Genomic DNA, 16,650 nt, shown 5'->3' with positions numbered 1-16,650 from the left:
GGCTGCAGTGCTGAATATCCTTGAGTATGTTTGTCTTAGAAATGAATGATGGCAATTTTTTTCTGGGGGGGGGGGGGGACTCTCTAATGCAGAGGACAGTCATTTTATTTAGGATTCTAAACAGGCACATGGAGTAACAAGAATACTTGCAACTAAAGTTGATGGATATTACACTAGCTGAGGGTTATCCATATGTTTCTGCTATGCTATGAGGTTAACACTATTGAAATAACAAAGAGTTTTTTATGGACTTTTTCCTCGCAATAATAGAATTATCCAAGTGTCTGTGTTTACTATCTTATGACCCTTATAGATACAAATAAGCAATAATGTCTGCTAGAATGAGTGTTGATCAGTCATTATGTAAGTAATTTGGGATCGAGACACACTTTGTTCAAGAACAAAGTTGGTTTTTATTGAACTTTTGTTCATGATTATGGTGCTCATGAAAGGCACCAGACTGAGAGCACTGTCGTATGAAGTCCTCTGTTTACTCACAAAACAGGATAGCAGTTGCAGGACAGTCTTTCTGTCACTGTCTCACCTTTGTGTTTCCACTATGATCTGGAAGCACATTTCTGAGGGCAGAATTGAATTTCTTTGCCCATTTGGTCTTTGACGTCTCTGCTGAGACTGCTGACAAAAGCCAATTTGATGTCAATTGTGTTGGTGGTTTTTGTGATAAGGATGCTTCTCCAAAATGAACTGGATTGAGATCAACAATTCATTTCACAAAGGCCACTGATGACCCTCCAGAAGTTATTACTGAAAGCTGTTCTGTATGGAGCTTTCCTTGAAGATCGTTAGGAAACTGCACACACAGTTGTACCAATTTAACTAGCTGTAGTAAAATATGTCATTTTATACTGCTGTAGTTAAACTGGTGCACCTTAGTGTATGGACACTTTTATATCCATTTAAACTTGGCTTGCATTAGTATAGTTTGTGCTGGTAAACTTGCATGAGTTTCCCAGTTTTAAACTGATTTAAGAGACATCAGACACAAAAGTTGCACCAGTTTAACTAACTGATTTAAGTTAAACAGAATGCAACCTTTGTGTATAGACAAGCTCCAATGTAGTGGTATTTCTTGCATGACACCTATTCATTTTGTGCTCTGTAGATTACATAGGGTTGCCAGGTGTCCAGTTTTTGACCAGAACAGCCAGTGGAAAAGGGACCTTGGCGGCTCTGGTGAGTGGTGCTGACCGGGCCATTAAAACTCTGGTTGGATGCGTGGCAGGGCTAAGGCAGGTTCCCTGCCTGTCCTGTTTCCATGTGGCTCCCAGAAGCAGTGGCATGTCCCCACTCCCACATCCCAACCCAGTGTCTCAGCCTGGAGCCCCCTCCAACACTCTGAACTCCTCATTTCAGGCCCCACCCTGGAACCCCTATCCCCAGCTACAGCACTCTCTCCCTCCCTCACCCCAAGCCCCTGAGTCCTGGCGGGGGGGTGGGGATGGAGTGAGCAGGGGTGGGGTCTTGGAGAAGGGGCAGGGCAAGGGTGGGACCTCAGAGGAGGGGCAGAGCAGGGGGTGGGGCAAGGGTGTCCAGTTTTGTGCTAGTAGAAAGTTGGCAATCTGAAGACTACACTGGATTCCAAGTAGTTGCTCAATGCAATTCAAGGTATTGGTTTTAACCAAAAAACTCTAAACGGTTTTCTTCAAGACTGCTGCTAGCTTATCCTCTACCTTGATATATGTGATCAAATGGGGGCCCACATGCTAGAAGTCCCTGTATTCAGCAGTCTGGAGGCCAAGTGGTCTTTGGGCCTGGAGGTCTTGACTCTCTAATTCACTCCCCATATTGGTCTGAAAACCAATTGGTTTCTCAACATGCCCAAGTCAGTAATTTGTTCATGCAAGGCTTTTCCCGAGATGATGTGCTGGTGTCTTTTGTGATGAAAGGAAAATTTCAGACCTCTCCTGAGTTGGCATTAGTTTCATTTTGTTTTTTTATGTACTTAAGGCTAGGGGCTCTAGTTCATGCATTTAATATACTGGAAAAAATAAAAGGGAGCAATGTTGCTTGTCCTACGCACCTGCACAGAGCAGTAAGCGGGTGTAAAGTACACCCAGTGTCACTGTGTCAGCCAGAGCAGTACTGTCCATGTGCAGACAGAAGTAATTTGCATCTGGTAGTAGGTTGGAGCAGATCACTGCCCCCTGGGAGCAAGGTGGGAAGAAGGGACCAAACTGTAAAACAGTTAATTCCATGATCTGCTGTTTGGGCAGCCCAGCTCTGCACTGCCTCTTAAACAGGGAGATTTTCTAGCCCATAATAAATAAAAATGTATGGTCCCTATCAACTTGGCTGGATTCAGGCATGTAACTTACAGATGCAGGGCCCGGTATTAGTAGTCTTTTAAAACACACTGCGTACTTGTTTATACTGAACAGCCACTATTTAAAAAATAGTACGTGTAGCACCTTAGAGTATTTAGTCTACAGTATTTAGAAACCGGAAAGCCCCACACCTCACTCCAAACTTGCTCCTTCTTTCTTGCTTTGAAGTAATTCAGGTCTGCCTGAGTTAAATCACTTGCGATATGTGGGGCGCCAATGTTGGCTCACTTCTCTAACATGCTTGAAGTCTCTGCCTTCTGTTGCCCCTTTCATTTTCAGGGTCATTTTGAGCCTGTTCAGAGTGACCTACTTGTCCCTTTGTCGCTATTTCTTGTTAAAGCAGCTGTTCTCTCACTGTGGCTGCTCCATTCTATGAAGGAAGTACTGACATTTCTGAGATGTTGACAGGCTTATACTCAATCAGAGTAATCAACATTTACAACACAACTGCCCTCATCTGTTTCAATTAGTTAAACTTCTACCAAGTTTTAAACAAATCAGAGCTGGTGTGTCCTCACCAGCAAATTTACTGATCATGAAAGTTCTGGATTTCCATTCCGGGAGTCAGATGGCATCTACCAGTAGAACAAGTTCAACAGCATCATCCAAGCTTCCCCTCCCTTGTCCCACTGCAGGTCCTCAAACCTCTAACAGAGGAAATTATCTCATTGAGTGAATGGTTGTGTAGTTTTCATCCCCATTCAATCCTTGGTGCCACATTTGAACAGTCCTTTGATATATATACTACTTCTGTAAATCTGGAGCAGGAATTCGGGTAGGAGGGGGCTAGGAAGGACTCTAGGCTGAAGTGAAGAGATGGAGAGAGTGGGTAGCTTTAAGGCTGATACTCCTTTCCTTATTTTAATAAAGTTCCTTAGCCACTGTTAAAAGAAAGTAGTTCTTTCTGCAATTCTTCACCATTATATGATTCAGTTAACAAGGGTGCAACTTATAATGGCAGTTTTCTTATGATTTCGACATTTGTCTACAAGGAACAGGGCTAGAACCCTGCATCTGGTTTCACGTAGGGCTTACCTACACTTAAAAGTTAGGTCAACCCAACTACATTGCTCAGGGGTGTAAAAAGTCTGTTCCCATGAGCGATGTATTTAATCCGACCAAACTCCCGGTGTAGACAGTGCTAGCTCCCATTGACCTAGCTACTGCCTCTCGGGGAGGTGGATGAACTACAGCGACAGAAGATCTCCTCCTGCCACTCTAGTGAGTGTCTACACTGAAATACTAGAGCAGTGCAGCTTCAATGCTTCAGTTCTGCTGTAATGTTTTAAGCGTAGGCATAGCCATAGGCAACTAAACAGTGAACCTTCTTGATGTCCGTTTACTTTGGCTGGATTGTGTGGCTGCAGTGACTTCAGAGCCTTCCACTGCATGCACAGAACTGTGTAAATTACATGATTAGTCCTTTTTGAAATGAAATGCCATTAATAGAGTAAACAGCTGATGGCTAGGGCCAAATAATCACCAAAATTTTAAAAAGCAGCAGAGGACATCTGAAGATCCAAGCTGGAAGTATTTCAGAGTAACAGCCGTGTTAGTCTGTATTCGCAAAAAGAAAAGGAGTACTTGTGGCACCTTAGAGACTAACCAATTTATTTGAGCATAAGCTTGCGTGAGCTACAGCTCACTTCATCGGATGCATACTGTGGAAAGTGCAGAAGATCTTTTTATATACACACACACAGCATGAAAAAATACCTCCTCCCACCCCACTCTCCTGCTGGTAATAGCTTATCTAAAGTGATCACTCTCCTTACAATGTGTATGATAATCAAGTTGGGCCATTTCCAGCATAAATCCAGGTTTTCTCACCCTCCTCCCCACACACACAAACCCACTCTCCTGCTGGTAATAGCTTATCTAAAGTGACCACTCTCCTTACAATGTGTATGATGATCAAGATGGGCCATTTCCAGCACAAATCCAGGGTTTAACAAGAACGTCTGAGGGGGGGAGGTAGGAAAAAACAAGGGGAAAATAGGTTACCTTGCTTAATGACTTAGCCACTCCCAGTCTCTATTCAAGCCTAAGTTAATTGTATCCAATTTGCAAATGAATTCCAATTCAACAGTTTCTCGCTGGAGTCTGGATTTGAAGTTTTTTTGTTGTAATATAGCAACTTTCATGTCTGTAATCGCGTGACCAGAGAGATTGAAGCTGGAAGTAGTTTTTCTTAGATACATATAGAGACCCCCTTCCCTGCAGAAGGTCCTCCAGGTGAAGTTGGGTGTAGATATCCCAGCACACACGGAATTCAATTCAAATAGACCTTACAGTAGTAGGAGCAGCAGATGGTAACTAAAGGGAGTGGAGTGTTTTTCGATCAGAGGAATTATGGAAGGCCTTCCCTTCAATAGGTATGCAGCACGTAAAGTGGCAGTTTAACATATGACAAATAGAAAGGTTAATTGAAAAATATGTGGAATAGCATAATAATGTTATTAATGAAGAGGCTCGATATTCCTAATGCATGTTGTCAAATGGTTACCTGGCTTTGGAATCACTTTAATCAAGTCATCACTTCCATCTGCATTGCTTTGTTGTTTTCTATAATGTGGTCTTTGCAGTGCAATATGATTATACAAACTTTCTGATTCTTGGTCATTATTTCTTCCTCCCTCTTCTAAAACATAAAGCCATTGTATAGCAGAACCATTTTCTATATTTTAGTCATACATAGAAACATTTTTTTCTCTGCACTAGGAACATATATAAAGCAGATGATGAAAATATATATATATTTTTAAAAAACACCTTTTTAGAATCTATTTTCTTTGTGCCAGGTACCAGATGTTGTTGTTGGCAGCGGTTAAGAGGGTCACAGGGCATTTAAAATCACTAGGCTGTGGGGAATAAAATTCCATGTCTGGTGCACTGACAAATTTTTAGAACTGTTTACCCTGCAGTAAGTAGTGCAGAAATGCTGTTTCTACTTATATAGTTCTTACCATCTCCTATCTAATGTATCTATCTATTCTTCAGAGAACTTGCAGTAAGATATATTTGTCATAGTTGCTCACAGTATAATCATGGCTGTCTCAGCATTTGCATTATAGATGCTGCTTTTTAGGAGTTCATACATTGCTGCAAATACTGCTCCCAGCTTCAAACTTGGTAGGCAACGTTTAAGTAGTAAGTGATTAGTACTTTGTTTGAGTTTGGAAGGATGAGGAGAGAGTAGAGGTGGAGTCTGATTGCTCTGCAATATGAATTTAAGTAGTTTTGGTGTTACAATGCAAACATTCAGAAAATAAAATCTGATCAAATGAAATAGCAGAATGTACAAGATACTTAATTTTAAGTCAAGATATGCAGACATATCCCATAACATGTAAGGAGTTTTAAAACATGTATTTATATGACAGACCTGGATTCAAATTGCCCATTATAATTCCTGTGCTGTGTGTGTGAGCGAGAGATAGAGAATGTAACTGATATTCAAAGATCATCTTTGATATACGGCAGCTATTTTCAACAGTTATACTGCAACCCCCCTGGCTTTTGTTGCCATTTATATAGAGGCTGCTGCTCAGCACTGCAGTGCAGGAAACCTTGGTTTGGTCCCTGTCATGGAGTACCAGAATCTCCACTGTTCTCAATGCTTCCCCTTCGTCCTGCCACAGTGGAGTTGAGAGCAGAGATGGGGAGGCAGCAACCAATTGACTCAGTGTTTTGCTGGCAGGGAGGTAATGGGCACTTGATACTCAAAGGTGAGCAGGCTGGTTGGATAGGGATTCAAGGAGGAACAGGCTGGGGGGCATGGTCCCCAACCTGAGTCCCTGTTAATCCATGAGACTTCCCCACCCCGGAGCCCCTGTTTCCTAGGGACATTAGCATTTTCTATTTTCAGGTTTGATCTCTTTCCACAGTTGTGCACTGAGGCAAGCTCCTCCATCTGTCTGACTGATTCTTGGTATGGTTATTTATTATCACTATACTGTATGTAGTGCAATATTCTAGTGTTTTGTTAATAACTGATACATATGACTATTGTCTGTAGCACATACAAATGGGGCCTGAGCTCATTTACTTAGTTAAAAGTGGGGAGTGGGGGTGAAAAATTTGCATATCATTGGCTTAGATTTAAGAGTCTTGAGCTCATCGCCTTTGTGTCCAGAGCTAGAATGTACCTCTGTATTACAGACCTATAAAGGAAAAAGAAAATGTCCATATAAATATTTCTCATAGTCACTGATTTGTTGACTCACTACTCAGATCTTTAGACTGAAATTATCAATCTCTTTCCAAGACAAAAAGTTACACATTTTTTTTCTTCCCTGGCCTTAAAACCAACCACTCTTTTTCATGTGACCCCATATTTACAGAATCTGGTTTCTCTGCTTCAGCTAAAATAAAAATAAAAACACTGTTTTATTCTCTTTCTGTCATGCATGGACAAAGTAGGTATTTTACATTCAGTCAATATATGTTTGATAATTCATATTTTATATGTATAAGGAATTGTAACTTATGCATTCCTACTGGACATTTCATGAATTGCACATTCCCTAATGTTATATATTCCATAAATCTAATTACTGCAGCTGGTTACTAATGCGGCTTCTTTTTTTTTTTTTTTTTTTTTGGTGTGGCTTAAAATCAACAACATTAGATGTTCAAGTCTAGGTTGGTGATTCAGTTGATTGGCTTCATGAGACGCAAAGTGGATTGCAGCGATACCATCAGGATATGATTGATTAGAACATTTGTTGACAAGATGTTCCACATTTTTAAGTCCATTTCTGCAGTTGCAAATAGGATTGTGTTTCAGTTCCCATTTATGGAGGAGGTTGGTGCATCTGCCATGTAAGGTGTGAATGTGTTTCTAAGTGGACCATATTTTTCATGGGAAGGGGAAAAAACATTGAGCCTTTGTTGGGTTCTTGATGAAATGTTTGTTTGGTATGTTGGCATTCTTCCACTTTGCTAGCCATTGATCTTCGAGTGAAAAACCTGAGTCTTCAAGCACTTGTACTGAAAGCCAAAAAAGTTTTCTAGATTTAAGTCAGAATCTTGGAACGTTGTTTAGATCTTCATGTACTGGGAGATCCTTGATCCCTTGAATATGATAGGACTCCTGAAGAATTCTCATGCTGTGACTAATTTGGGGTGAATGCATGTGTGCCGGCACAACACAAAAAGTATTGTGAAGCTCTCCTCAGTTGTAACCCTTCAAAAGAAAAGAAGTCTTAGTAAAGTGAACTCATAATTGCCTGTTTTAAAATAATATGTGTAGGCGTGCCTCTCTGATGAGGAGTATGGGGATAAGTAAAGAGCATGTCTGTCTTCCTCCTACCTTACTGCTAGAGCTGATGCTGGAACAGAGGTAGGGTTTGTTTTTCCTTGACCATAGGAAAGTCTGTAGTCTTAGGCTGTCTAGATGTTGTGATTTTCTGGGTTGTGACTTTTTGTAATTATGATCATTATACCTCTCAGCTTCCCAGATGTTAGTGGTTTTATGTTTTGGAGTTTGGGGGGGGGGCTGTATATGTACATAGCTCTCTTTCACTCTCGTTATCTAGCAAGATGGAGTTGTGCGGCACAAAGATTTTCACTATGAACTTTAGGCTTTACTTGAAAAGGAATAATTACAGGCATTAATCTTTTATTTTTAAATTGTCCCTTGTCTTGTCCTTCTCAACCATCCACTCTGCTGCTTTCTCCTTTGCAGTTCTCCTTACTAGGGTTTGCCTATCTCTGGTGATCTATCACCTTGTCTGTCTCTTTCATGTCACTTTTGTCAATTGATGCAATCTGGTGCATACTGTGACATACTGGGAGTGCAATGCAGAGCAGTGAGGGGCTTTCACCCCTGCCTTGCAACCTTGGGTGCCTTACAGTACCTTGCTGGAATTAGCTCCCCCCCCATGCAAGTCACACCCTGAGTGTCTGCGTGTAACTACAGTCTGGCAGCCACACTTGTGAGAGCCACAGCGTAACCAGTCTTGGTGATCCTGTAGGGTGACCCAACACACTCCCAGTCCCAGATTTCCCCCCAGAAATTTGTCTCATGCTACCCAGCCCTCTTCTGGACAGTCCAAATATACTAAATCTATTTATTCCTTTAAGGGAATAATATACACAATTTTACCACCTTAAATGGAGTTATCCAGACACTTCAACTTAAACACACTCAATTAGATAAAACACGTTTGTTAACTACAAAGAGAGAGATTTTAAGTGAGTACAAGCAATGAGGCATAAAAGTCAGAAATGGTTACAAAAAGATAAAGATAAAAATGCTTTCTAGTGCCTAATTTAATAAACTATATTAGATTCAAAGCATAGTTTCTCACCACATGTTTCCAAAAGCATTACTGACAAAACTTCCAGGTCGGGACCCCTCCCCCAGAGTCCAACGGCTATCTTCTCAGGTGTGGAGGATGAGATGGATAGGGAGAGTGTCTTGGGGTATTTGTCCCTCCTTTTTATAGTTTCAGACCCTCTTTGAAAAAACATTTCCGGTGGTGAACCAAGAGACGGACGGAGAGGGGGGTGAGGGAGTTGTTGGAGAAGGGAGACCTCATGCTGTTTATTTGCTAAGATGCAGATCTTTGTTCCTTCCCCCCTTTTCTTGACTAAGAATGCCTAGAAATCTGGATTAACCACTCCCCAGAATTATCTGGGAAAAACACTTCAGTCATGATTTCAGCTTATGTTCATGATTTTACACATAATGTTGCTATATGCGTTTTATCATATTACTGATCAGCAAGTTGAGTTTTCAAATGATACATCACAAGGCATGCCTTGTACAAAGATGATTACAGTAGTGTATAAAGTGTGAATACAGGAGTGCACTCTGTTACATACCAAAAACAAAAAATAAAATCAATTCCTTTTTAAAATATAGGAATAAAAGATTAAACCCTGAGGAGGCTGGTTTAACAGTGATATCTAGGAGAAGGTGTGATATCCCAAGAGGTTGGGAAATCCTCATTCCCTTCACCCTGCCCCCAATAAGCAAACACATGCATCGTCCCCACCTCCGTCCACAAAATCTCCTCAATCTATATTTGTGTATTTTATTGAAACTCTTTGGTGTTCAGACTTCAAACATCTATGAAGTAATGTTAAAATTTTAAACATACTAGGTCTCTTACTCCTGCTTTTTTTTCCCTTTCATTCTCCTCCATGCTTGTATATATCGTGCTGTGTGTTGTCTTGGTTTTTTCAGTCTCTGTTATCCATTTCCTCTTCCCACACCTCCTTCCACGTTTTTTCTTGCCTTCTCTCTGGCCTTAATCCAGTTTATTGCAGCCTTTCTTCCTTTCTGTTTATTGCAGCCTCTCTCTCTTCTTCGTCTTATTCTGCCTACCTATTTTACTACATTTTTTTAAAAGTAAAATGTAAACAGATTCCGCTTAGGTCACCTGTTGTTTCGTTCATCATTAGAAAGTTGGTACTTTAAAAAGTTTATCACTGGCATGTTACCCTCTTCATCTGCCCTCCCATGGATTATGATGATAAAAATTGGATGAATTATGTGGAATACTAATATATTGTAGTCATCCTTTCTCAGTTTGGGCCAACAGGGCAAGACAAAAGGACAGATCCTCTGGTCTGGTTGAACTGTGTTCAGTGTGGGACTGGGAAGATGTGGAGAGATGGACAAAGGTGACTCTACCTGCGGGAATTTCCAGGGATCCAGTTAAACTGGCTTTATTTTTTTCACACTGGAGCAGTGTAAACTTATTGGGGATGGGGACTGTCCTTTCCTTTTTGAATATTGCTTAGTACATTGGGCCGTGCTCCAGCTGGGGCCTCTTACATATACGTGTGTGTGTATGTGTATGTATATATCTATCTATAATAGTAATAATGGGGGAGGATCTGGCCATATGATTTTGGTTTGTATTTTTGTTCCTGATTTGGGTTTGCTGATGGGCTATTCAGTATAAAACTGACAACTAAATAACATTAAACTAATACCTTTATTTCCTCTTCCTTATGCCCAGTGGGCAAAACTTATCCCTGATTTAACTCTACTGAAATCAGTTGAGTTTGTGAATTTTGAATCAGATGAATATGACTGAATTACTAGCTTTTCTCCAGGGGAAAAAAAAGTGGAAAAATTATAGTACTTTACTACAGTAAAACATATTATAGTGATTTTGCAGAAACTATGGTAATATTTACTACACTGTTAACTTAATGTACTATAATTTGATTAGTCAGAGTAATTTGCCATAATATTTTGAAGAAACAATAAAATTACTGACTTAAGATAAAATTCAGCGCTCTATACTGATTTACAAATGCCATGTAAATTACTACAATCCACAATACTACAGTGTTTGTAATCCACTGAAGACTGTACTGTAGCATACACTATAATTACTATTAAAATGTATTTACTACAGTTCTGTGGTAAAGCCTATGGTAATATATAGCAATGTAAAATTTACTGTCACTCTAGTACTTCAACAAATCTGTGGCCATGTAGCACATCTTAGTTGTCATTATACTGCAGATTGTGGTCACTTGAAGCTTCACGGTAGCAGTTGGGATAGAGCACAGGCCTTACCACTTGTGCTACAGGAGGATCTCTGAGCTCGTGGCAGTGGCAGTGTGGTGTCTAATACACACAGCTGAACAGTTCTGCTTGATCCTGTAGAGGGCACGTCAGCACCAAGTGCTTTAAAGTTTGTTTTTCTACAGAGGATAGAGAGTCAGCATGACTTTGCCGTCCCATGATTTAAGGTATACTTTTAAGGTGACCTGTTCATTTCACGAAAAGTTACATGGAACACCAACGCGTAATAGATGTTTCTTAAGGTGAACTTATTATGATAGTTAGGAACAAGCCTGATGTGTAGAGCTTCTGTTGCTGGTTACTCAGCTAAGCAATTTTAGAATCACATCCTGCACCATCAGTTATTTTTATTATTTATTTGTTTAGTGCTGGACAAGATACAAAGGTAAGGACAGTCCTTTTCCCCCATGCAGAGAGACAGTTTCCCTCTTTCACTGCTTGCGCTGGGTCATTGGGAGCTACTGGGTCTGGGTCACTGTTACTGGTTCTGCTGAATATGTGTGGGAGGGGGTGAGGGGGAAGGGTGCCCTTGGGACACAAGCATTGACATTTTTCTTTCTGGATCATAAGATTCAAAGTAGTTTGCTGCTGTTGCTAGAGTACTCTGGGGCCAGGTCACACCCGTTACTTTTACACAGAAATTCTGCTTTCAACAGTGCACAGGTTTGTGGTTCAGCTCTGTTTCGCTTTAGTTTGCAAACTTTTCATTTCCTTGGTGACTTTCATGGCCTATCTGTAGATGATATTTCGTGAAAAATCTTTAGAAATTCCTCTCAGGAGCCTGAAATCATACCCCAAAATTGATGCACAGGCAAGCATCCATCCTCATCACATTGTCTAGTCACTGGAATGGTGGACTAAGAAGGAAAATGTAACAATGGGATACCCACTTTACCTCCTGGACCTTTGACTCCATGTGACTGATGCATACCTATTAGGTTGGGAAAGCACACCTAGAGCCACAGAGTATGGGAGTCCAGTGAAAGAAAGAGAAGCATAAACCTACGGTACCATTGAGCCTCCCACCAGAGATCGCCACGGTGCAGATCACCATCGCCTAGGCAATCTCCCAGGTGTTGATCCCTCCGGTGCAGTATCGTTCTTTGGCTCCCCTGTGCCGCTATTCGGGCAGGCACTGATCCTCGCCCTCTCCTTACTGGTCGGCAGTGAGGGTCAGTCGGCAGACTCGGGCATCTACAGCTCTGTCCTGGTCACCAGCAGGGCAATGGTCTGAGTCAGAAGGACAGTTCAGTCCCTCACCTATAAAAAACGAATCGCCACTGGGCGAGACCCGTGCGGCTCCTGCGACAACAACGTGGAGGCGGGGACAGTGGCTGGCTCCGTGGCAGTACTGGAACCCGTGGCCTGTACCTGTTATGCCAATCCCGTATTCCCACTGTTCCTCCCAGGCCGTATCGGACAAATTGCCCCCCAGCATGGTGCTGATGCGGGGGCATGCAGTGGGCCCCGATGCCCAAGGAGCTGTCTGCAGATGAGCAAGAGGAAGCCGCCCCTCCCCCTGTGGTGCAGTCATCTTCGTTGTCTCCGGATGATGCAGTGGCAGGTCCCTCACAAACAAGTAGTCCTTCCGATGACTTCAAGGAGCACCAAGCCCTACTCAAAAGAGGGGTTGCCAGTCTGAACTTGGAGCTAGTGGAGGAGTCTGACAACCTTTTTAATGTCATATCCTTCTCCACTGTGGCCTGTGTCATGTTACCCGTCCACCCAGGCGTCTAAAAATTAAGTCTGTGTGGCAGACTGTAAACCCCCTCTTCTATTCCATCTACCTTCAAGAAGGCAGGAAAGAAATATATCCCAGCAAAGGGGTTTGAGTGCCTGTACACGGACCCTCCATCATCAGCGAAAGGGACAGGCAGGGCCCGGTGAGCAGCACACCAAAAAATAAAGACACCAAGAGGCTGGACGTGTTTGGCAGGAAACTTTACGTGACAGCCAGCCTGCAATTTCGGATGTCTAACTCTCAGGCCCTATTAGACAGGTACAACTTCAACCTGTGGGAATCCATCAGCAAGTTCAAGGAGGGCCTCCCACGGGACTGAGCCCAGGAGTTCGCCGCCTTGGTGGAAGAGGGCAAAGTGGTGGCAAGAAGTGCCCTCCAGATGGCCTGGGATGCTGCGGACTCAGCGGCCAGGGTAGTTGCCTCTTCCCAATGTCCTTTGGGCTGTCCCAGGAGTTGCAGACTACCCTTCAGGACCTCTGTTTGAGGGAGCAGGGCTCTTTTTGGAGCTGACGGACGCACTGCTCCACGGCCTTAGACTCTTGGGCCACCCTTCATTCCTGGGGCCTCCACACAGTGGTGAGCTGGAGCCAGTTCACACTGGTTTGCTGGAACTGGTTGTTAAATTTAGACGCTGGGACAACTGGTTCTAAAAGGGCTTCTAAATTTAACAACTGGCCAAAAGTGGTGCCTTAGGCGCCGACTCTGTGGGTGCTCCGGGGCTGGAGCACCCAAGGGGAAAATTTGGTGGGTGCGAGCACCCACCGGCAGCTCCACTCCCGGCCCCAGTTCACCTCTGCTCCACCCCCTCCCCTGAACACGCCGCCCCGCTCTGCGTCTCTGCCTTCTCCTCCCCCTTCTCCTCCTCCTTCTGCCTCCTCCTCCTCCGCCGGCTTCCCACGAATCAGCTGTTCATGCGGGAAGCCTGGGAGGGCTGAGAAGCAGGCGGTGGCTTCACGCTCAGGCCCAGGGAGGCAGAGGTGAGCTGGGGCGGGGGGGGCACGAGGAGGGCCACCCGCGCCGAACAGGTAACCTGGGGGGCGCGCAGGGGAACTGCTCTTTCCCTTCACCCTTCTGCTCTTTCCTCAACCTCCTGTGCCTTTTCCGGTCGGCCTGGTTGCAGCTGACCTTGGCTGACCCTGTTGGGTGCTCGCATAATATCTTTGGGCTACACCCTGCAGTTTGTGGCCGACCCTCTCTCCCAGCCCCCTTCCCTGTCCTTCTGTAGGGATCCTTCTCACTAGCAACTACTCGTTCAAGAGCTCGAGAACCTCCTACACCTGGGGGCCATAGAGGAGGTCCCTCCAGACTTGAAAGGGAAAGGGTTCTACTCCCACTATTTCCTGCTCCTGAAAGCAAAAGGGGGCCTCAGACCGTTTCTGGACCTGCGCCGCCTCAGCAAGTCTCTCAAGAAGTTGAAGTTTTGCGTGGTCTCTCTGGCCTCCATTATTGGCTCCCTGGATCCGGGAGATTGGTACACTGCCCTCGATTTAAAGGATGCATATTTCTACATTTCCATTTTCCCAGGGCACAGGCGTTTCCTCCATTTTGTGTTTGGCCAGCGTCATTTTCAATTCACGCCACTGACCTTTGGTCTCTCGTCAGCCCCGAGACCATTTACAAAGTGTATAGTGCAAGTGGTCGCTTACCTGAAGCACCGAGGGGTGCAAATTTATCCGTACCTCGACGACTGATGAATAATGGATTGATCCCGGGATCAGGCGCGGCATCATCTCAACCTGGTTTGCTCCACCTGTCGTGAGCTGGGGTTGTTAATAAACGAGAATAAGTCTGCCTTAATTCCAGTGCAACGCATAGAGTTCATTGGAGCGGTCATTGACTCTACTCAGGCCAGAGCCTTCCTCCCTGAGGCTTGGTTCCAAGCCTTGGCAGACCTGATCTAGTGCGTGCAAGCCCCAACCTCTCATCACTGGTCACATTTCCTGCAATTGTTAGGCCACATGGTGACCTTCACTTATTTGGTCTGGCACAGGCGGCTCTGCCTCAGGCCCCTGGGACAGAAGCGTCATCACAGAGTGCTCCACGGACAAATTATAAAACCACTGGTGATAATGGCTTTAATTTACAGATCTGGCTTCATACGCATTTTTTCAGACCACTCTTGTAAACAGACAAACATTCCAATATGACATAATGCTAAAGCATGATCATTTTGCCTTGTGGAGCTGTTGCTTAATAAATAAAATATTGCACTCATGAATTTGAAGCTACAGTAAATTAAAGAATTGGAATTCAGACTTTGAGATGTTGATTGGTTTGGTTGTCTGACTACTTTGTGGGAAAGGAGGAGGTTTTAAAGTTATGTTTGTGTTTGGATTTAATTTGTATGGGAAGTTAAGTATGAGATTTATGGAGTGCAATATGTACAATGTTTTATTTATTCTTCCAAAGACTATGAGTACATGCAACATCTGAATTTGATCTTTGGAAACCAAGTTCAGGAAATATGGCATAATTTAATACTAATTGTCTCCCTTAATTACACCTTGCATCTATTTATTTGCTTGTTGAGTATTTATTACTCTGTTACTGGTTGTATTTCACGTTCTGGTACTATACTAACACATGATAACTGTTCTATTTTATTTCTATAACAAAAGCAAGAAATACTAAAGGGGTTATTTATTCTTTAAAAAATATTAATTGGATTTTATTTTTCTTGCACTTAGCGTATATAAAAATAGCTTGTTTTTCTGCATGTGAAAATACGTATGTACGAGACCATAACATAGGGTTTTGATGTGGACTGAGTATGAACTGTGTGTCAAGTCTTGTTTTCTCGTTTCAAACATGGCGCTTCACACACGATAGTCTGATGAACAAGTGAAATGTGCAGTCTGATCCTCCAAAGTGCTGGAGTGCCCTCAAGTATCGAAGAAAGAGGTGATGGCGCAGCACATGTTAGGGTTGGGCCCACTGTGTGCATTGTTGTTTTTAAGACTTGGACTATTTTCCTTCTGACAACAGATTAGGAAACCCGATGGAAGTGAGAAATTCTTACTTTAAATTTATGAATGAGTAAAACATCCTTGAAGAATTTCCCGGCTGCCTCTCCTAGTTAACTGTATGTGAGTCTGTGACAGTGAAAAAGAATGCTAAGTGAGGCTGTATTTTACATATGTGCCTAATATTTTTAGCTTTATTTTTAAGAGCGAGCATGCAAGAGACAATGCATAGAGTTTGTGCCGGGTGTATTTGCATGTCTGTGTACGTATGAGCCTCCTAGGAGGAGCATGCTTGTGCATTTGTAAATGTACAGTAAAACCTGTCTTTAGTGACCACCCACGGGTCTCTTTGAGGTAGTCTTTAATTAAAGGTCAAACAAAATCGTACTGGAAACCTTCGGGAAACTTTAAAATGATCACTTAAGATGGGCTGTCTATTAGATTTGGATCTTTGATTTATACAGTGAAATCTGTACTAAGAGTATGTGTGGAGTCCTTATAGTTGAGCATGATTTCAGTTTTTTCATTGTTTATCTGGAGGTGGCAAAAGGCTGTGGGTTGCTGAGAATCTGAGAGAAAATATTTTTTATTCCAAGACAGGCATGCTTTTTTTTTTTTTTTTTAGGTTGGTACCAAGGTTGTTTTATTGTGTGAGTCAGGGGCTTCAGAAGTAGTGGTTTCCACCTAGAGAGATGACTTTGCATCTTTATCACATGCCCAATATTCACAATGCAAATGGAAGGTGCAGAAGAAGGGAAAAGATTATAGCCCCCTGTGTATAAGAGTGAAACATGATACTTATGTTCAACTGATACAGCTTTGTGGAGTATGGAGCTATAATTCCATTTTTTGTATACTGCACCTTTAAATGTAAGAAATCTGCCTGTCTGTCAGAGAAGGGGCAGAACAATAAGGAAAATTTCAATATGGAGAATCAGGGAATGAGAGAGAGACACTTTCTCTCCTTGATCTAAAAATATCATCTTCACTGAAAGTATATAATTTGTATATGGAAAATGTCTATGGAAAACATAAGGTTTAATTCTA

The 16,650-nt window shown here is 42.7% G+C and overlaps 1 protein-coding gene across 1 annotated transcript in view; it reads left to right on the top strand.

Moving 5' to 3' along the window:
* The window catches only part of BNC2 (basonuclin zinc finger protein 2), a 399,221-nt gene that overhangs the window by 64,641 nt on the left and 317,930 nt on the right, over positions 1 to 16,650 (top strand). The window lies entirely within an intron of this gene.

The sequence above is a fragment of the Eretmochelys imbricata genome, chromosome 5 (assembly GCF_965152235.1).
Source record: "Eretmochelys imbricata isolate rEreImb1 chromosome 5, rEreImb1.hap1, whole genome shotgun sequence".
Taxonomy (NCBI): Eukaryota; Metazoa; Chordata; order Testudines; family Cheloniidae; genus Eretmochelys; species Eretmochelys imbricata.
The sequence above is the reverse complement of the archived record's forward strand: the minus strand, read 5'-3'. Positions and strand labels throughout refer to the sequence as shown.